Source organism: Rhyacophila brunnea, unplaced genomic scaffold, assembly GCF_057557595.1.
Source record: "Rhyacophila brunnea isolate RB1 unplaced genomic scaffold, BYU_Rbru_1.0 scaffold_10, whole genome shotgun sequence".
Taxonomy (NCBI): domain Eukaryota; kingdom Metazoa; phylum Arthropoda; class Insecta; order Trichoptera; family Rhyacophilidae; genus Rhyacophila; species Rhyacophila brunnea.
Window position 1 is genome coordinate 23,424,557 of NW_028232752.1, and position 23,330 is coordinate 23,447,886.

Sequence of the window (23,330 nt, forward strand, 5' to 3'; positions counted from 1 at the left end):
TGAGGGCTATTACTATTTTTATAAAAATATGGTTTTTAATTTTATTTAATAAACATAAAATGAACATTACAAAATATTCAAAATGAAAAAATTCACATTGTGAGTATGTAGGTACGCACATAATACTGATGAAGAAATATAATAAAGTCATATTATCATCGACATACCTACAATATGTTAATTAACTATTTGTTGTATTCAGCGAATAATTCACAAAATTTAAGAATGTAAGAATCTAATTATTGAACATACATAATTTTGAAAACACGAGTGAGAAAATATATAACCAATGGAAAAATTCTTCAAATATTCTTTGAAAAAAAATACGACACTCACCCGAACCTGCATTGCTCGGTTTCGCGCCTATCATAATCGCCGGTATCTACCTAATAAAATTTACAACAACAAACTACCTTGGAGTGATCAGTGACGTAGGCTAGTCATTTAAGTAATACCTACTTTGATTTAAAAATACAAAAGTCGTTCGCCAATAGTAACTCAATTTGGAAAGCACTTCAGAGAGTATTAAGAGCCATTAGTTAAAATTTGTCGCATTTAAGGCATTCATACCTATATCATGGTGGTCTATCTGCATGGGCGCGTAACCCAAGAGATGCAGGTTCAATTCCTATTGGTTGTTTTCAAAAAATATTTTTTCTGTTGATTATATTATATTTTCTCATAAGTGTTTTCAAAATTATGTATATGTACTTAGACAATAAGTATTGACATAATATAACAAAACAGTATTCATTTCTAAACAATACGTCAACTTGCTCAAAATATTAGGTCCATAATTTGGGAATTTGACAGTCCTGGTATTCAAACCCGTAACCCACGACATTATAAGCCAGACGAGTAACTGCTCATCCATTATGCATCTTGAGAATGTAAATTGGTAGGTATATATTTCGATAAACCCGGTGTATTTTACATGACTTTCATCCAGAGTGACAGTCGCATAAGAGAGCTACCACGCGGACCGGATTTTGCCATCATTATTACTGTACATTGTACTTGTGCACATTGATACAAACAGATAAATCAAGACAAATATAATATTATAATGTAATTTGAATAATTTGCCATATAGGTTGGTACCCATTTTGGCCAATGTTTCGCTCTTAACTTAACTATAAAAAAAACTGTACAGCACCTGAACGTCCCGGTAAAAAATAACTTTAATTCACCATTCTAAAAAAGCGAGTAAATACGTCGACTGCTTATCGTGCATATTAAATTCATCGCGCGTGGTAACAATACTAACCGTATACAAAAGCAAATTGGTCTCGGCACCTGCGGAAATTTCTAAGTAGCCTTTAACAATATAAACGTCAACATTTCTAAAGCTAAGAATGTACGAAAAAAATATTCGTACATTCTCTTACCAAACTGTACCGAACTTGAAAAATATTTGGAATTAATTTTTGGATGAATTTACACAAATATTTTTTTACAACTATGCTCTTTAATAAGACAAGCTAAAATTGACTAGTTTTTCTTTCATGTTTGTACGTTACGTTTTTGTTGAAAAAAAAACCTTTGCCGTAGATAGATATAGGTACCCACAAATTTTAAATTTGGTACATATACGCTAATACATTCTATAAAATTTTGGGGGCGGTCCGGTACATTCTCTAAACCTAAATATGATATCCTTAAAAAGTTATTATTTTTTCTTAATAGATTTTAAATCTAATTACATTTCAGTCTGAAAAAAAATCAATGATGCCATGCCAAATAATGTAGACAATATGGATCTTTTATTCAATTATTTGTATTGCATTATAAATTTGACTTGGTTCCTTATTATAATATCATAAGTAATTCCAGTTCTTAATATACGTGATATACTTACAGGGTTATTCCTATTACTTAATTATAGCTAACACACAACGCTTTAAATGTGGACCAATATTATGTAGTATGTAGGTACTTGACAACTTGACTTAGTATTCCAGCTGAATCTGTTACATACAGTACGTAGGTAGGTATAACTAATATGCCTAATATAATTAAGGTGACAAACAGCTGATCTCTTGGTTATGTTTAAAACAGTAAATTCAACATTTGACTGCCCCGAATTATTGAGCATATTAATTCAGTTTCGTGTTACAGACAATTTCAAAAAAACTGTAACTTTTCTCGTGTTGATTGTTTTAAAGATTTATTCTTTTCGAATAGTGTTATTCTATTGACAAATTGTTCAAAACCTTCATTGTGGTACTCAAGCGGTGCAACATATGGGGTGTTTTTCTTTCTAATGTAGGTACGTTTTAAAATTGTTTTTTATAATACGCTGATATTTCTTTATTTATTCCTAATTTAATGATTATATTTATTTTGTTGAAATTATAATTTACTTGACTGTACGATAACGTCGGCTTATAATGTCGTAGGTCCGGGGCTCGAATCCCGTGTCTGGAAAATTCAGATGAAAGTTCACATTTTTTCAATGAGTGTTTGAAGTCAAAGTATGGACCTAATAAGTTGAGCAAATAGCTGACATCAATATTTGTTCTAGTATTATTTATTATATCCTAGAAGAGTAGATACAGTAAATATATACCTACTCTGTTTTAATGTAAAGTTTTTTTTAAATAAATAAGTGACTGGTAATATACGTAGAAAAATACTCTCTCGCAGACAGTTAGATTGCTAGAGATACCTGCAGTAAACAGTGGTCGGTCTATTTCCACTTACAAAGGTTAACGAATGATGAATGACCGGGCAAAGTCATTCACAAAGCAAAGTTGCCGGGCAAGCGGCCAGGCTTTTTGTTTTACCTGCGGACCGTTTGGAGAAAATTGCGAAAACATCGTTTTGGCATGCAATTCTTTTGTATGTCGCGCTTGTTTTATGTATTTCGGCAAACACCTCTAATTTATGTAGACAAATTTGTACTCTTTTCCGCATAATGTTGATTAAGCATAAGCCATATAGTTTCAAAAAAAGTATTCTTTTAACTCCGAGAAGAAGTATACATAAACGTCATTATGATAAATTATTAAACATATATTTTTCTAGTAAGTATATATATATCAGTGGCAAAGGCTCCATAGTAGGAGATTATTTGAAGCCTACCTTTAAAGAAATATAGATAGAAAGTATTTAAGGGGGGACATGCTCGTCGTAGGTCAAAATTGAATTTTTATTGTATTTTCAAACCATTATCCTGGACACTCCTTAAACGTTGTAGATAATCTATTTATATAATTTTGAAGCCTTATTATTCCTCATATTTATTTTAAACATTTGATGACTGCATAAAGTATTTTTGTTACATAAAATAGTATTCTTTTAAACCTCTCGCTCTAATGTTTTAGAATATAGTCATATTTCGGAACATAACTGTGCAGTGGTGTTAAGATTTTTTACATTTATTAATTTTTAAACGCATTTATAAAACCATTAGTATAATTTATGACGAGATATTTTTTGTAAAATATTCACGATAAAAAATATATTGATAATCTCTGTGATCCCAAATTTGACAAGAATTAGACATTTTATTATTAAAAAAATCGGCAAGATTAACACATTTGAAGATAATTCTAAAGATACTCATTATAAGCTATGTTTTTGACCATTCAAGTGTGATAAACATCCTACGAATAATGATTGCTTTATAATAATTATTGACCTAAGAATAAGGTAGTGTTTTTTTGAAATACGCCATTTCTTTTGTCATTCCCCAGTGGTTAAGCTACAACATACGGCCGTAGCCATAAATTGACAAACTAGTTAATCTGTGTCGAGTTAATCTGTGATCCAAGATAGAGAAACTTATCAACTGTCTAATAGCATTATTTGTTGCAAGGATACTTAGGTCTACATTAGATTGTAGAGCTAATTAAAAAAACATTTTACGTTGTCCAAAAAATACTTTGTCCTATTAATACAATATCTATGGACATGTATCATTACTTTGTTCTACAAAGTTTATATGTATGTACTTAATTAAAAGCTTCTAAAACAATCGTTGTATATTTTCAATTAAAATATTATCCTCAATTCAAAAGCATTATAAAATAATTAGGGTCTTCAGTCTAGCGTCCCCGTACGAAAATAAACTTTCTTTCGGGAGCTTATTAAGGCTTTCGCGGTGCGCAACGTTCGTAGCAGTTACGGCGGCCATAAGCTCGCACTACTCAGCTAAAATGAAACCTCTAATATAGCCAATTGAATTAAAAATTTCATTCTGAAACCATTACCTCACGTACCTGCACAGTGTCCTGTGCACTTTATACAAAACCGACTACGTAGGGGGACCGCACTGGGAAATTGTAATATTTTAGATGTTAATGATGAATAATTAATATTTACTTTGAAACCGAGCAATATACAAATACATAATTTTGAAACACATAACTACTAGATTTTTTTTTATAAAAATGGTAGACCAAGTGGGGATCGATCCTCCATCTTTCACTGTCGAAATGAGTGCTCCTGTCCTTTGAGCTATTGGTCAGCCTATGACTCATGTTAATTATTCAATTCAATTCAACTCAATTCAATTTATTTATTTTTTGACATATTGTGGACATTACAAATTATAAGTTTAAGACGTTCACAACATGATATTTAGAAACAGAAAAATATAAAACAGTATTACATAAAAAAGAGATAGATCAGTAGATAAATTAGATTGGTACAAGGAAGTACACCGGATGAGTTAAGCAGACCCTATTTTAAGAATTTATAAAACAACGTCCACCTAAACTCATTTTCACGTAGGTGGAATATATCAACACCCGAAGAAATTTCGTTGAACATAGTTATCGCCCTCCCAATTGGCATTACCAGTGGCAGGTTGGTTCTGCACCTTGGGAGAATAAACAACTGATGGTCTCTGTGACTGATAAAGCCCGTACGATACGTATTGTTGACGGTTCCTAAAATAACTCCTGAATAGCTTCAAAAATCGATCCGACAATCCAATAAGTTGGAGTTTTTCCATCAGGATGTCATGATCGACTTTGTCAACTGCTTTCGAGAAGTGATTGTAAGAACAGGTAACCTGGTGGCCTCTATTTAGTGCCGATGACACATAATCGGTAAATCAGGTCAGGTTAGTTTCCGTTGATCGGCCTGCTCTAAATCCATGCTGTTCATTTATTATAAATGACTCAATTTTTGGAGAAATCATGTTGTGCATGATCAACTCAAGATTAATATATATCAATCAAGATTATAATATTACATACTAACACAATATTTTAAGTGGGTCCAGACAATAGCTAAATTTGTTTAATTATTATATCTTTATACAAAACTGATATTATTCAAAATAAAAAAAATTCCAAATTATATGTTTTGAATACTTAATAAGATCATTATTTTTGAATTTTGTATAAGTATATTCAGTATTGAATAAAAAAATAAATAAACAAACAGTATTCAATATTAGGTTCATTCTCGTCTCTAAGCCTATTTACTTTATTACAATATTAGGTCTATATAGTATTTTTACAATTGCATGTATTAACACTTGCAATGTCTGTTTTTGTGTTCGTTGATTTATATACTTACAGGGTGGCGCAAAATAAAATAAATAGAATAAAGCAGAATAAAATCTTTTTTCTTAGATTGTAATTGTAGATATTTGAAAGTATTGAAATTACTACCCAATTACTCGCAAACGTGTGTTTTCTTTTCATGGCGCCTTCCTATGCATTTTTTAGATTCAGGAGACATTGCGATAATTACATTACGGATGTTTTTTTAGGGGCGATATAATAAAAGGGATATTATCATACAATACATTCTTCATATAACTTCAAAGAAAAAAAATCTAGTACTGTCCAATCCGATGAGCGCAAAAGTCATATCGTATCCATCTTTAGTCAAACTTTAGTTTAACTGTAGTTAAACTATTAGTCAATTATATCCATGAAAATTGTAACTATTTTGATCCGATGAAATATCGTATAGATATTTCTCTCTAATATAATTATATTCTCCAAAGGCTTCATAAAGATAATTACAAACCTAATTCGAATTAAAAGATGATGATTTTTTTAAAATGGTAGTTTATCTAGGAGTAGGTACTTATCATATAAAATTATTTCAAACGAAGAGGTACTCAACCTTTCATAATATTGATGAATAATATTGTAAACGCAGACCCGAAGATTTTGAGAAGTTCAAAACTGGAGGGAGGCGGCTTGGAACACACCTGTGAAACCTTTCAATAGGCAGGGAGAAATATAACTACCCGGAATTACTATCAGTCCAAACCAATTCAGTGTAATGATATTCTAATATATACCTAAAGTAAATGCGGGCAAAAAATATGTAATTATATTTCAATATTGTTTTAAAATCAATTTCTAAGACGTCACTGGACACGTAAGCAGCTTAATAAAACTCCACGAGGTGTTTCGTAGAACTGTAGCAATTTTGACTGCTTAGAGTGAAAGAATTTTCTGACAAATAACAAAACTAAATTGGCAAAGGAGGGCTATGTCAACTTATTAATAATAAATTTAACAATACAAGTCCAATAAGTTATTGATAATCACGCAAACCGTTAATAAAATAAAATCAGATATATATTAGTATTGCTGTATTTTAGTTAAAAAATAATCGTTTTTGATCATCAATAAACAGCGGCTAATATTGATAAAATCATATACTCCACTTCTTCTGTAAATAGGGTTAGAAATACCAATTTGTATTTACAATTTTCAAATCTCTTCAAGTATGCAGATAAATTTAATAATCAATTCTAAAAAAATCTTTTTAATTGAAAACTATTAAAATTATCAAACATTATTAATTCCAGTCTCTGAGTTTAAAACAAAATATGCTAACTCCACGTTAACCAATTAAAATGACAAGAAATAATATCAATTTTCACGTCACCTAAATTTCTTCAATATCGTCGTTGCGCCTGCAAAATCCGACAAACATTTTTTTGCGAAAATTGGTATTTTACGCTATGTGATAGAACAACACACAGCGGATAGGCCTGTAAAACCCGTTTTCTAATATCAAAGCTAGTTTAGAAAAATTCAAAACAAGCTATGTATTTTCATTTAAAAAATGGCTTCAAAATACTCTATGAAGAGTCCGTTCACATATCGCATTTTAAACTAAAGGAAAAAAACTTACTATTGCGCCTGTTAATGACACATACCGGAGTTTGCGTGCCGAGTCTTGCTTCAAAACGCGCGTTTTATGGTCAGTCTCATAGACTGTCAGTCTTGTTGTGATTTGCAGCCAGGGAACTCATATCTTTTCTGTGCTTGCAGCACTAGTGCATTATAGTTGATTATTTACATTCGCCGAAAAATAATATTTAAGCTATAAAAACAGTGTGAATTTACACAGAACCGAAAAAAATTGACAAGTCTAAGTTTGAAAAATTACAATCCCTAAAGTTATCTATGCATCGAGATTATCATTTCTTTTACGATAATCTCAAATACTAATTTTGTTAATAACTTAGGTACCTACCTACTTACCTTTTTTTATTTTTTTTTAAAATATAACAATAGCTATAAGAATAAATAAGAATAAAGTTTAGTTTACTAGTAGGTAGGCATTATGACTGTTTATTAATAGGCATTATTAAGAGGTTGATTTGTTATGATTATTATGTATCTTGTGTTGCTTAAGAATATTACTTGGTTTGTAATACTAGTTACCATTTTTTTCTTATTTTGATAAATAAAACGTCATTTGTCAAATTTGTTTAATTATTTATCCATCCTACTCTGAACACATATTTTTATTCCCCCTTCACTTGATAATTACTTATTTATATGTCAAATTTTGGTTGGGAAGATAAAGGTTTGTTCAAAACAGACTATTGGCTATGTTAAAGATGTTTTACGCATAAAGTCAAACATCATTAAATTATGGAATTATCATTGTAAAAACCCGGTGTAAAATGCGCTGTCTAAAATACACGTACTTACAATCCGCTAAGTGCTGCCCCAACCACAAAGCGGATTAAAAGACCCAAATAAAATCAGCTATGTGTCTTTCAGCCACAAAAAAAAATATTACGACCAAAGTGCTAAATATTGTATTATAAAATATCATTTATACTGAATCCGAAGTAGGGATCTAATTTTCGGTTTACTTACTTTGAAAAAAACGTGAGTCATTGTTGAATAAATCAGTTTTTTCCTTCTCCTGAACAGTTGTGTTTTTTTACATAGCGGATTTTGCAAGCGCGGCGACGATATTATATTATTATCTGTGTATGCTAATTTATAATTCTTCTTAGTTTCCAATTATGTTAGCTCAATTTGGTGATATTTCAATAAATGTCATAGTTAGAATTCAAAATATGTTTAATGATCTACATTGCAAAAACAATATTATGTTGATTACGTATTAGCTAGCCATGAAAAGTTTTTTTTGCTTTTATTCGAAACGATAAAAATGTGAGTGAACATCTTTTGAAACTATAGAACACCCGTATTGCAATAACTTTTCTAGTCAAAACTATTTTCAGAGAAAATTTACAGAGAAAAACTACAGCCCCATGATTGTAGTTCAACCGTTGTTGATATAGCTATATCGCCATGTCTACCCCATTGCAAGCTGCTTATCACTAATGAACAAGTTAACTCAATTTAAAACGGAAATTTACTCTCCCTCAACTAAAAGAGGGTATCAGGTAGGTACCTACTTACTGCGTCTGTCTGGAGAGCAGGTATGCAATATCGAATAACAGAATAAAAGGTGCTCAATCTAAATTCAAAACAAATGTTCTATATTATTCAAAAATGTTAAAGAAAACTTTTTGATGGAACCTAAACGTATGAAAGTTAACATACCAAAGGAAATTTATATTTTTTACTTTTCAATCTCGATTTACGTCAGTTTGGATTCAAGTCGCTGACTTGGACCCTACTATAATGTATTTTGTGTATCATTTTATTTAAATCAGTCAGCGGTATTTTATTCTTGGATCCCTTTATTCACAGCATATACTATCGCTATTTTGAATCTAAGAGATGAAAAAACGTTATTTTTTATCTTTTAAATTCAACCTAATTTAACAAAATAATATTTTTTTATTTTATTTATTAGGGAAACAAACAGTGTCACATATGGTGATTCTATGAATCAAATAGTTAATACTAAAAGATAACAATAAATTGATTTATTAACATAAAAGCAATTTAGTCTTTCATCTCATTTTACGTGAGAGTAGTAATCGGTGAATAATATGTACATGCTTACTATTCTGAAAAATAGATATTTAGGATATTACAGTAGGTAATTCTGAATACTCCGAAAGCTTTACAAAAACCAATACAGTACGATATAAAAGAAAACTACCTACCAAACTTCAAAATCTTCAAATGTAAAAATTACAAAATAATGTAAGTAGACTGGTAATTTTCCTAATAAAAGAATATTGCTTCTTTTAAAATTAAGTTTTCATAAACTTAAGTATTGACTATTTTATTTTTACGTGAACTGTATTCTTCGAACAAATGAGAAGGCTTATGATAACGTCTTTTAATAATTACTGCTTGAAAATTTCTTTTTGCAACAAGGTGTAAAGTGGTTCTCATTTAATTACAAAAAGAAGAAAGTAGGCATGTTTTTTTCTTTAAAAAAGGTAGAAGTTTTTAATTTTTTCTGTAAATCATTTCAACTAAATACAAAAAAAAAAAACTTATTGAGAAAATATTTTAACATAAATCAATTGCCAAATTACTCATAATAATATATAATACAAATGTAGTCATTCAGTGGTACATAAGAGAAGAGGTCAATAAGAGAAGAGGTCAATAAGAGAAGAGGTCAATAAGAGAAGAGGTCAATAAGAGAAGAGGTCAATAAGAGAAGAGGTCAATAAGATACAAAATATCATTAATGGTGTCAACTCTCAATAATTATTCTTGGTGGAAAGAAATTGTTTTAAATAAAATAAAACACAATATTATGTAGTATTGATTATTAAAAAATATGAAGAATAAGTATTACTACATATCTATTGTATTTTAATTTATTTAGTAGACAAAATAATTCATTTCCAGTACGTGCGTAGCGCAATATGCCAAACCGAGAGTTGTGCCAATAGTGAATCGATCTAGGTTGATAATAACATATACATAAGTACGAGAAAGTCATGTGGTGTACATATGGTGTGTTGTATTTCTTGGAAAGAGCATAGAATGAACCAGTTAACCATACAGAGACTACAGATAGAGGAACGGCTCTCGATAATATGTCTGAGACGCATTCTCCAGTTTTTTTGACATATTGTTAAAACCAGAAGAGTTTAGATCTATCATAATAAATCATGCGGTGTACGAATTTGGATCTAAGCTCATCACTATGTAAAAAGTTCTAGATGATACGTCAAATGTTTGCATGCGTCGCCCTCACTTAGCAGACAACTTATACTGGTGGATCTATAGTTTTGGGTAGCCTCCAGGAAAGGCGAAACACAGTAAGAGCGTCGGCAGGCTGAAGCGACCAAGTAAAGGAGCTAACTCGGGGCCGCATTCACTCTGCCTTGAGAAAATCAGAGGATCAAGAGGGGTGGAAAGTCTTGGGTGCTCAAAAGATAAATAAATATTAAAGTTACCACGATCCTCAGCCATGAGAGAAAGACCGATAAGAAGGTATACATGCCAAAGTGCCGAACAAATGACAATTAGATAATACAATGAATGATATCCAAATGAAATATTGTATTATAGTAGACAGCTGTTTTATTTATTGTTTATAGGTAGGTATTATATATTCCTTTTATACCTATCACACGTCAGAATAACGAAGCTTTTTTAAATATGATCAGTGATCACCAACATGTAGACGTACCCTCAAAACCTAGATGACGATGAGATATATATTTGTGCCAGTTCACAACAAAGTCTTGAGAACGATTATCAATAATAATTTCTAAGGAAAAAAAATATTTTTATAATGTCAAAAATATATTTTTAAAATATAGTTAGAAATTACATATTTAATAAAAAGTTAGTTAAAAGTTTTAAATGTTTCTTGGGCTTTTGCGTTCTCGCAATTAATATTTCCACAATCTGGATGCGGCAAGTCGTTGGCGAGGAAGTCGGAAGTCGGTGAAAACTTTTAACGACAAACAAGTTTTAAAATTTAGTGCAAATTTAAAGCGATTCGCGAGTTTTCACCTCAAAGGTAAGCGGAATTAAATTATTTCCAACGCGCCATTTCACCCTTTTCAAACAGTTCGAGATGGAATTTAAAAACATTATAACGTACAAACTATACTTCAGTAACAATATTACTTTATCATAACGAGAAATATCTATAAATAACAGTGGTGTGCGGTGACTTTTTTTGTAGGGATAGTGTTGAAGAAAATACACTAATGTTATAATAAATTCTGAGCTTATGGTTTTGTAACATAACGCGTAATATAGTGTGTCATATTATGCAGTGGTAGCGCAGTAATGTTCTAAACCAGGGGTTCACAAACTTTTTCGTCAAAAGGACAATTTTGAAATCAAACATATTTGGCGGGCCGCACTTTCTTTTGTAAATATTTTCTGTTTTTATAGAACATAAGGCAAAAAAATTATTTGAACTAACTACACATTATTATTATTCTTATTAATATACTAAAAAATAGTATTGAATTTTTTTCATACGTGATTTATGCAATTGTTTGTTTACGTAATTGCGCCTGCAGCGAACCCCCGTCACTTCGCACATCCGCATACACAAATATCAAAGTTGACCATTTATTCTTGCCAGAGGATATTTAATTATAAATATAACTTATAATATTCGATATGAAGGCTAAAAAATAATACAGATTTAACATAAATCTCAAGGGACACATCAAAAATGCACTCGGGACATAATTGACCCGCGGGACACACTTTGTGAACCTCTGTTCAAACCATACGAATAATAAAAACTACTGAATATTTTTATGAATGTATGTCATCATAAGTAAATACCTGCGGTTACCTAAAAGCTACGCCAACAAAAAAACAGAAGCCCAATAAAATTATTTAATTATTATTATCTAGGTACAACTTATTTTAGTACAATCCCCCTAAGTCTCTTCATAATATGTTTTACCTTCTAATTTCAATAATATAAATAATTTAAAACATTAATTTAAGCTAATTAAATATCATTGGACGAACTATTCGCACCTTGTTGTCGGTATGGGGTGCGGCGGCGAATCTCCGGTTCGCAAGATAAACGTGTAATTTAACATGCAAGGTATCTCGTTAGTTTTCCTTCGAGCGGGCACTTTTGCCAAACCAATTTACCAGGAAAATTGTAAAGTCGGCGATCCTACTTTGCTCCCATAACTTTCGAATTAAACATTTATTTTGGCCAGGTATAGAGCTTAATGCAATCAATTTTTGAGCGTGAAATAATTAAAAATTCTCTATCTAAAGCCATAAAGTAATTCTACAAATTAATTAGTACAGCAAAATTTGTCATTCAAAATTTTTTCTATTCATATTAAAGTTGTATATTTTTTTTATAGAATACATTATTATGACAGTATAAACAATGCATTTCTTAAATATCTGCCAACAGCGAAGTCTTAATATTTGCCTAGATAATAATAGCTTTCATGATAAATCAGCGCAGGTACCTTTCTTACTGCTATCTAAAAAAAGGAAAATACATTTTTCCTGAATAACCGCGAAGTAGGTTTTACTTTTTGTACTCAATCTTACCAGTATAAAAGAAAACAGGCCATTAGTGCGAGAAAACAAGCAAACCAACAGTGAAGTACGATATTTTTTCATCGGTTAAAAAATCAATGAAATTTTAACTCGATTACAAACATAAACATAGGTATCTAAGTATTCGATTTTATTCTACAAAATATGGTTAAAAATTAACTAAAGTTATATTTAAACATTCTTGAAAATATATATTTAATATAAACTATTTACAAAGTAAACTGAGGTACTTATTCTACATGATGTTAGATATTTCAACAATGAAAAAGTAGATGAGGGTACAGATTACTAAAACAATACGTAACTTAGAATAATGATTTTATGAGACAATAATCAATAGCAGTAAGTACACAGTTTTTGTAAAGTTTCTCAAACACAACACAACCCTCCCCCTCTAAACCAATCCGATCCGCACCACACTCGGTCCTAATCGAGCAAATCACAAAGCACTACGTTTGGGTGTGAAGCATCAGCAGTTTTTTTACGCTTGGGAATGTCTCAGAAGAAGATTCCCAAGACTGAGATCGCCACGTTCTCAAGACAGTGAGCTTTGATTGAGTTTACTGAAATACGAAATTTAATAATAAATAAAAAATGTTATGGGAGAGAAAAGCACGGAGACTTAACATAAATAAATGAATTTAATGATATATGAGATTCAAAAAACAAAGCTTAAACAATACGGACAAACAAAACTATGTGAAGAGTTCTTCACGTCCGCAATAAGATCCTGCAAATTTTTTTATTGCAATACAATTGGCCTTTGTGGCGACCAGTGGGCCCAACAGCAGGTTCGACCGACCTAAGCATCTCTTCCCTATCTCATCTTAAACACAATAGTATCTACATCGTTTTACATGTCATGCGATGCATTATTGTGTGTGTAAAAGTATAATACGAAAAATATAATTTCGATAGTCGCTATTGCGCCAAAATTGTCTGGAAGCACCACCATTTATTTAGTGAAATGATTTAATTTCAAAATTAAATACAGCGAAAAAATATATGGTATTTAATTGAGACGAGTGCTCCTGCTAATAAATATTCTTCTTCTCAGATCAAGCTTTTCTTAGTTAGATCACATGGACACCATGTCCAAGAATACCTATGGCTCGCCAGTCTTTTTGCATTTTGTCATGTCATAAACTTACGAACATCCGATATCTCCGCTATATACACTCTGTATTCTCTGTATACTTATTGTATCTTCCCACGCCATGCAATAATTCTGTAGTATCGTCGTATACATTTCGTAAATGGTATTTAGTGGCATCCAGACATTCCGAAGTCCGGTTGGCTTAAAGAAAACGTAGACCGAGTTAAAATTTCCTTATAATTCGGTATGTATTAGTCATAAAAATCGATGTAAGATCTTTAAGATTTGAATGTTTATTTTTAAGTTTTACCTTACTACGCCTTTGCTGCGGAAGCAAACGAGTTGTCTGATGGCAAAATTAATAACGCGGTCGAATAACCTGCGATCATGCGCCTATAAATAAAAACTAGCCCCAGAGGATGGGCAGATAAAAGAGAGGAAAATGCTCCGTCCCCCTGTCGTAAGGTGGAAAAATCTTCGCGCAGAGCCAGGGGAAGGAAAAACTGAAAATAAATAACTAGGAGTCGAAAGGTCGTCAGATTCGACGCTTGAATTATTATGGACGGCTGGCGGTTAAAAAAATTAGCCTTTGTTTTTTTGTTTTTGATTTTGATTTTTATAGCTACCGTTCTATGAATGGGTAAACAAAACTATTGCCGATATTTTAATTAGATACTATAAAATTAATATAGTATAACTCTAGGTACCTACATGTAAATCAAACAATGAATCAAAAATCATACTTTTTATTATCACAGTTTCTATAGATAGTATTCGTCTGCTAAAAATCTAATCCCATTATTCAGTTTATGGAAAATTTATTGCAGATGAAAGATTAAAATATATTTTAAATAAATATTCAATAGATATTGCTGTGGACCACACCGAAAAATTCAGTTACATGTAAGTTGTACGTATGCAGTTCATCGTGGGACACTTATTCGTGCGTCGCAGTACGTGAAACATGAGTTTGTATAACATTTTATCAAATGATGAGTACTTCGTTGAACATTTCACCGTGGAATACATTTGTACGTATCTTACAAAATGCGGCGATATTTTGCAAATAGTACTATTCCAATTAGATTAACTCTAACCTAACCTAACCTAGTAAAGACATCTCCACATGTTGTAGCATACGTACAAATATACTTCACGGTGAAATGTTCAACGAAGAACTCGTCATTTGATTAAATAATGTTACACGAACTCATGTTTCACGTACTGCGGCGTACGAATAAGTGTCCTGCGGTGAACTGTTTACGTACAAATTTCCGGATACGGAAAAATTCACGTACGGAAATATTCACATGCAGACTAACAATTGGTTAATACATTTATAATTATAATATATTATATTTGTCTTGATTTATCTAACTGTCTATCTGTAACGCACGAAAGAAAACAAGCAAACCTCAGCACTACTCTACTCATATTAATAGTATAGTATGTTTACAGGGTTTTTGGTATCTATATTATGAAACGATGAAGCTGTGATTCGTTTTCCATAAACTAATACAGTTTTCTACATATTCGACTGTAGTAGCAGTAGCAAAGTTTATCATGAGTATTAACTACTTTACGTTAAGTATTAAATACACTGGATGTGAATATGTGTAATTTGAAAAAATATGGAAACATCAAGGCTTGTAGTGTCAAAAATGATAAAATTATTATTTATTAGAAAAAACCTTGAATAATATATGGCGCTGGAAAAGACAGTAGCTGTCCAATAAAGTGTAATGTTTAATAAAGATTGCTAGATTCTGAAATATTGTGAAATGTTCGTTGAATAAAAAGATAGTTTATTAAAAGTTAAACGTTATTTTACAAACATAACTAATTACAAGCACTGTTAACAGTACAAATAATTTGTTTGTCTGAGTTTTAAATTATTTTAAGATAATTTCCATTTAAAATATAGGTATATAAAATATAAGGATAATAAAAAATACAGAAACCATATAAATCGTAAAGCCAGCGAAAAAAGGTATCTCGATAAGCAAAAGGTAGTTGTAGAATTTTCGCCTGGTCCACCTATCCAAAGAAAAAGGTTCTCAGCAACAATGAGAAAAAATCCTATACAACTTTTGATAAACTATCCGTCATTAATCATGGGCAGTGTTCATTTTTTACTGCAGCCAAGTCAATTTGATCCACCGGGAATTTCGTCAGTGATCTCGGTCAGAGAATATACACGGAAAATAAAATATAAGACGTTTGTCGAATGTGCTTGGTTTTCAAAGTGAGAAAAGTCTTTCATTTGAAGTCTTGTAAGATATAATTATAATATGTTATTACCTACTATAAAATAAATTAATGTCTTATCTATTACGGTAAATTCATTAGTTTTCACAAGTTCAATCATTTTTTAAGGTATAGTTTATAAAATATTAATACAGACAGATATTTTATATTCATATTATATTTTGAATAACCAAAAACATATGTTTACGTTTTGATTTATTTCATATAGACATTTAATTTTACATATTTAGTAATTAACATACTTATACTTTTTTCAAATTAAAAGTTATTTATTTTACATATAATAAAACACATGCCATGAAAAGTGTTTAAACAATATTTCATTAAAATTAAAGAATAATATGAGTTTAAAAAGAGCATAGAAGCACGCGTATTAAAATAATTAGACCAAATCTTAAAAACTCATAAAACAACGTCCACTTTAAACATCCTCACGTAAGCAAAATATATCAATATTTGAAACGTTTAATTGAACTTAGTTATTGCTATCCTAATTGGCATTACCGGTGTCAGATTAGTTCTGCACCTTAAGAGAATCAACAACGGACACTCCTGATTCGTCAGATAATTATAAGGAATAAACAAGTATATAAGTACACTTCAATCGGATAGAACCACAACTATACAGGGGTCTCAAAAAATCATCAAAGGGTCATTGTATTCAGTAGGGAACTGAAATTTGGTAGTAATGCAATCGTTATCCTCTCTATTGACCCATACATTCTAGTGGCGAGGGGTCTTTTATGGGGCGGTCCGGTTCTCGTTTCTGATCGTGACGAAATCTCATCTGGCATATACCGTAAATATATCTGTGATTTTATTGAAATTATACGTGCTGGCGGCTTATTTTTAATACATTGTGTTACATACCTATATATTTTGATTTATTTTTATTATTCAATGATTCACAAGATTTGAGAATATAATATTTTATATTGCACTATTAGCAAGTGCAATAAAAAAAGTTAATTAACTATTTTTTTATTGAACTAATAATTCACAAGATATAAGAATGTAACATTCTAATTATTGAACATACATAATTTTGAAGTAAAGCAGATCAACCGTAATTTATTTAAGAAAACAAAACATTGTGGACATAACAAATGTAATTCAAGACGTACACAATATGAGATTTACGTATTTGGGGAGCGCATTTACTAATCTTGCACCCTTCGCTAATGGTGCCTGATAGGCTTGACACGAGGAAACGGTTCCGATCCAGAATAAATCATGGCTGCGCTGCGACTACGTAGGTAATTGACAGGCGCAAGTAAGTTTAAATTCATTAGGACACCAGGATTGGAAACCATCGCTCGCGATAACAGGCAAAAGTTTTTCAAGAGCAGAACAGACCGACGAGATTCAACAGAGTGAAAAGTAAACATATCTTGTAGAAAGGCAGTCGGAAAATAATCATTTGACGGATTATCGAAAGGAAAATAGTTAAATGTCTTAAAATAAAGACATCGAAGAAATTTCTTCTGGACGCGTTCTAAAATAAGCTTATAGGAAACCTCATAAGGACACCAGATACTCTGATGTATCCTAGATATTTTTTAATATGTATGTTTTTGGGGTTTCAAATTATGTCCATCATTATTTGTTGGATCACAGTATTGTTAAAATAAACTAGTTATATCTACCACCAATGTAGAATTTCTGAGTTATTTTGAGTTTATAATTCTTTACAATCTTCACATCAATATATTATATAGAATTGACCCTAAAATCATCACACACGTTTACGCGCAATAACAAAAAACGGGGCTGAACTCAACACCATCAATTATTACGTTGCGATATCTATACCATCGCAAACAGCGAGAGCCTCCCGCATCCGAGGACCGGACCGGAAGCTCACGTAAAAAATAAAGGCGCTCGCAGCGACATGTGTACCTCCCGTCGGATCCGCCCCTTCCTGGAGCGATTGCTGACTTCCGCAGGAAGTGGCCTCCGTCCAGCCGGGCAGTAACTCCTCGCCGCAGACCAGCGGGCGACGCTCCAATAACATCCATCACAATAAGGAACTTTGAGGGATTTTTAACTGCAATGTATTTTGTTCTATTTTTTTTGAACATACAAAGCATAATATCGAATACTCAATACACAATAAAACAATCGGTCAATACGGCATTTTTTTAAACTTTACACAGGAACTCATAAAAGGGTAAAGTGTAGACAATATTACAAATATCAATGTGCAGAGAACAAATAGATTCATTTATTTATATATTTTAGAAAACAAAACATTTTAGACATAACAAATCAAAATACAGGACGTTCACAACATAATATTTACAATAACCATTAAATAAACTAGGTAACCTAATAATGGTTTTGATGAATAGTTAATGTATTATTAGTCTACGATATTTAAGTTATTTTAATTGATTGCTATTCCAGGCTATACCCATCTTCGGGAAAGTTAATGATAACTAATCCCAAGGTGTCTGTAAACAAACATTCTCACATAGTCATGGTAGATAGAACGACAAGGTGTATTATGCCGGGTCCACACTGGCAACATGTCGCGCGACAACCTCGTTAAATTTTACGATAATTATCATAATTGCTTAAAAAAATTTACGATAATTATCATACTTATCGTAAAATTTAACGAGGTTGTCGTGCGACACGTTGCCAGTGTGGACCCGGCATTATGTTAATATATAATATTTTTAACTTCGGTCACAACAGTGGCGTATCGGTCATATATTTATTTATGTTATTAATTTTTATTAGCATATTTTATTATACTAGAAAGTTTTATTCTTACATGTTATGTACACTTAGTTAATTTTCTTGTGATTAGGTGGGTTGCAGGTAGACAAATTAATGAACCACATTAGCTACAATACGGTGGATGCAGGTTCGAGTCCTGTCCGGTACTATATGTTTTTTCAGGATTTTTTCTAAAAATTATATTTCTGAAGTATTTCCAAATTATGTAGGTACATTTAATAAAGAATTTTACATTCTTAAATTTGGTGAATTATTGGTTGAATACATAGTCTGTAAGATTGATAATTGTCATATTTTATATTAATAAGGTTAATAAGTACCTACCTACGTACTTAATATATGAGTTGTTTAAACGTAGGTACATAATTTGAAAGTACCTACAGTTAAGTATATAAAAAAAATTTAATGAATCGAGTAAATATTTAATTATATTATTATAGGTAATCGACTGACGAAGGAACGTGGAGTCAGAGTAGAGTAGAATTCTGGAGGCTGCAAAGATTCTCCCGGGCAGTAGGTATTACAAGAAAAGAATAAATTATTTATGTATCTTTTGTGTTCAAATAATTTATATCTGAAAGCAAACCAGCGTAAAAAATATTCGGATAAATAGTTGTCTACCTATTTGATTTTAGTCTATTTGCTAAAAAGGTAACAAAAACACACATTTATTTCGCAAACGTAGACTTGCATTCAAAAACAATAAAAGGAAGTCTGGTACAATAATAGAAATAGAAAACCTTACGTTTGTTGTGAGTTTGCGTTTTTGGAATCTTTGTTACGCCATCAGATGAGGAAGGTGAACAAAGCAAACCGCGACAGACCATCGACAGAGAGAAATTTATTACCGTGAGCTTTCGCCTACAAAATGTCGCTACTCATAACCCCTGAATGACCAACAGATAATTTTATTAAAACATTATTGTTTAACTGTCAGCCTACTACCCCACGATGAAGTTTTGATAAAGCACCTGTTTTTGATACTGTGAGTGCGTGTTTGAATCTGGGGAAAATCCTGATTTTTAATGTGTGTTTGAACCAGACAATACACACAATGAGTTGAACATAATATGACCAACAGTCATTATTATAAAAACTATAAACCCTATAACGACCCATATCCTCAGCTTACTATAATGCTAATTCAGCATATAAATACGTAAGTACTGACAGCGGATTTCGTAGTGCAGTGCGTAAGGCGCTGGCCGGGAGCTCAGAAATAATAGGAACTGAAATACCTGAATAACCTGGAAAAGAAGGCAAGTGATCTCGAGTGTGGAAGAATACGTGATAAACTTAAAAACGTGTCAAGCATAGGTACGTCTTACGTGGAATACTGTCAACTACCCTCGGTTTATTCATTTACGCTCATTTAATATTGGTGTATTGAAGATTGCAACTCACACTATTGCACGCCTATAATACGTGGTTAATTTTGTCACGCACACATTCAAAACCCTGCGTCAAAATGTAGTGTATTGGAATATAGCATATCGGAATTTTATTTATTAATCTGTTCTCTGGCGCTGGCCTTTCATCCGGGAGCTCCGAGTTTGATCCCGGTGAGGACACAATATATGTATATGATTTTTTCGAAGCCTGGATGTTTGTGATTATTACACTTTTATTGCTAAATATACTACTGTTATATTACACTACTTTCATTGGGTCTCTAGGCCTGTTGAGCGGCGTTAAACAGAATAATATGATATATTTATATACGCATATTTATTTTAATATCAATGAAATAAATAAAACCCATAGTGATCTGTTTGGTAGAGGTTCAGTTCTGATTCTGCGGATGGCACATTAATGTCATTTTTCAAAGCGTGTTTCTGATATAGCACAAGATCCTAAAAAGTTGTGCAAATAAAAAACAACCATTCCTCGTTAAAAGGTCTGCAGAAGCATACATACTCCCTTTGCCCATTGAAGATAATGGAAATTGATAAGTATAGCCTGATTAAATATTATTGCCATATTTCAAAGATACACCAACTTATTATTATAACACCTTTTATTTCAAAAACTATTTTTATCAAACTATTACGTTCACTATATTTGATACAACATCTACGTTAAGAGATTGAGTAAGTAATGGTTGATCTTGCATTCCTCACAAAAAGTGTCCGTTAGTATAACCTCTACCACATAAAAAGTCGTTCGCTCCGCTTATGAGTGATACTGGAATAATATAATAATTTACTTTCCCTTTATTAATCTTTTCAGAATGGTTTCTGCAATGAATTGAAAATACAGAGGATAAAAGGTTGGAAGAACATACCGTAACACACAATATTCCAGAATCCAAATACGATACTTTAGTCTTTAGGTACTTACAATATTTGTGTCGCTACATTTAAAAATCAGCCAAGTCCACCTTTAGGTATTTTTGACTTGTTTGTGAATTGCTAAAGAACTACTGCTTTATAACATTTCTGCATTATCAAAATGTGGAATTTATTAATTTTAAATATTTTATAAACGAAATAATATAAACTTTCACCCTTGTGACTGTGTATTTGAGAAAACAAAAAGCTGTTTTTCTCCTATTCATCTATTATAGACTTGGCTGATTTTGAAATCTAGCGACACATTTACACTATTATTTGATTTAATTGATAGTATGTAATAATTATATTTCAAATAATCTACTAGGCAGTAATATAATATAATATATTGAGTTTAATGTGACGTATACACTGCCGAATAGATAATTTCAATAAATAAAATTATTGTGATTTAATTGCAAAATTCTCGATGCAAGATAATAATAATATATACTTCGACTAAAACGTAATATCGGAGTAGGTACCGTCCAAAGTGACATATACATGCATTGAATGAATAGTAAACTCTTTCAAAAATCTGTAATACAATGCAAAGAAGTATTTAGTTAAATGTATTTAATTTAGTGAATCAAGGTGATCCATCAGAAATAATTACCGTCATAGACGGGTTTAACAGCAAATAAAGAAGAGATGTGTAAGCAGATAGCAATCAGTTTTCATGGGCGATGAAAACAGAATTTTATAAGCTTTCACAAAATGGAAAGTGAAAGTTAAGAGATTAAGCTTTATTTCAATGTTCCATATCAACGCCCCTTTTCAGAATTATTACTCCATGTAAAATGACTGTTTCCCTAATCTTTATATCTAAATCACGAAATAAAATTTATTTTTATGTCACATAAGTTTTATTTTAAGTAGTCCAAGTATCGAACATTAATTAATTTATTATTTTTGCAAATGTTCCTTAGAATCGCTCTACTCAGTATATTATAAACGTATTTTTTCATTCATAGTATAGTCCAAGAAATAGCTAAATAATTATTGCCTTTACATTCCAGAATATAGAAAATATAATACTGCCCTTCGAATGAAGACGGCAGTAACCTGCAAAATTTGTGAAATTGTGTTATAAATACCATCTAAGGTAATTTTGAAAGCTATAATTATATTCTGTTTAATTAAAATTTAGAAATATTACTAAAATACAGTTAAAATTCTAAGTGAAAAATGGACATCTGCTAAAATGATACACATTTATTAGCAAAAAGGCAGTCATTGCACCTATTTATTGCAGTTAGTATTACTTTGTATTTTAACATCCTAGTAATAAAAAATATCACCATTTTTTATTAATTCATAGTAGTAAAATTTGAATTATGTCATTTATCTCGAAAGTGTGTGAGAGTCAGTTAGTGCCTTCTTTCTTGGAAAGGCAGAATATATGTTCATATTACAACAATATTTTTATATGAACCTTGTTAAAAATATGTATTATTAATAATAGGAAAGATAATGGATTGTAGATGTAAATCGTCATATTACGATAATTATTACACACTTTGATAAGCCGTTAAAAAGTTTCATGTTAACTTTACTTAACGTAAGTTTACAGGATTCTCCTGCACTTATTTTAAAAACATAATATACACATTTTGTTTGCTTTAGTTTTCTTTTGTTTTAGTAACTGCCTATTTGTAGAAAACAATAATTATCAGATAGAAATGGTGGTATATAATTTTAACCATAATTTAGAAAAAAATGGACAGGGATCAATATGCGCCTGAGATTGTATGTAAAATACGTATGGGAAATTGAGTATGTATTTCTAGTAAAAGTACAATTACATTAGTGACATATTGGCATGGCATAGTTCAGTTTAAATGCTCGACAATGATGTGTTCCATTATGATGAAATTTTCAAATTCAAATTCAAATTTATTTATATATAGTGAACCATTTACAAATTCAAAACGTTCGCAAGTACTTATTTAAAATAAAGAAATCGAAGCAGTTTTATTAAAACAATATAAAACAGTACAAAGAGTAAATACAAAAATTATAAAGTACCTATTCCAAATGTAGGTGGAATATATCAATATCCGAAGCGATTTGGTTGAACACAGTTATTGACATGTACCCTATATTATGTGCATAGTGTGTTTACTGAAATAATAACATCAAACTATACTCATCAGTATTTATAATTCTGTTCAGTTTTTAGAAAGAACTTTCCACATTTTTTTTTGTAGTATTATA